A 574-nucleotide genomic window follows, 5' to 3' on the forward strand; every position below is an offset into this window, starting at 1 on the left:
GCCTCCAGTAACTGTGAGCTAAATAAACCTTTCCTTCCTTCATTTTGAGTGTTGGGTATTTGTCCCAGCAATGAGAGAAGAGTAACTAAGACACCTGTAATCCCAGCACTGGGGAGGCTGAAAACAGGAGGATCACTACAAATCAGAGCTGTATAGTGAGACCCTGTGCCAAATACATAAACTGAGGGGAAGAAAAAAACCTGCCTTTAAGTCCAGGCTAAAACACTAAAGACTTTACTATATGAAGAACCAATGCAAAGTAACATTTAGGCTGAGCCCTTAAATGCAAAAAGAAAAGTCACATAGGGTAGGACTGAGGAATGAGTAGAACACTGGCGATTAGTATTTAAAGACCCTAACTGCATACTGTGGTCTAAGAAATGGAATGCCTCTGGAATATCTTCAGTCAAGCACTGTAAGAGGAGAGGAGCAAAACATGAGGCTGGCAAGACAAGCGGCAGCCACCTCGTGCAGCCAGAGGCCTCTGGATTTTATGAACACAACATGGAAAATGATTGAAGACTGCACAAATTTTCTGATCGAGGAGATTATGGGGCCAAAGAGGAAAGTGATC

This window comes from Octodon degus, unplaced genomic scaffold (genome assembly GCF_000260255.1).
Source record: "Octodon degus isolate 3935 unplaced genomic scaffold, OctDeg1.0 scaffold00023, whole genome shotgun sequence".
Classification (NCBI taxonomy): domain Eukaryota; kingdom Metazoa; phylum Chordata; class Mammalia; order Rodentia; family Octodontidae; genus Octodon; species Octodon degus.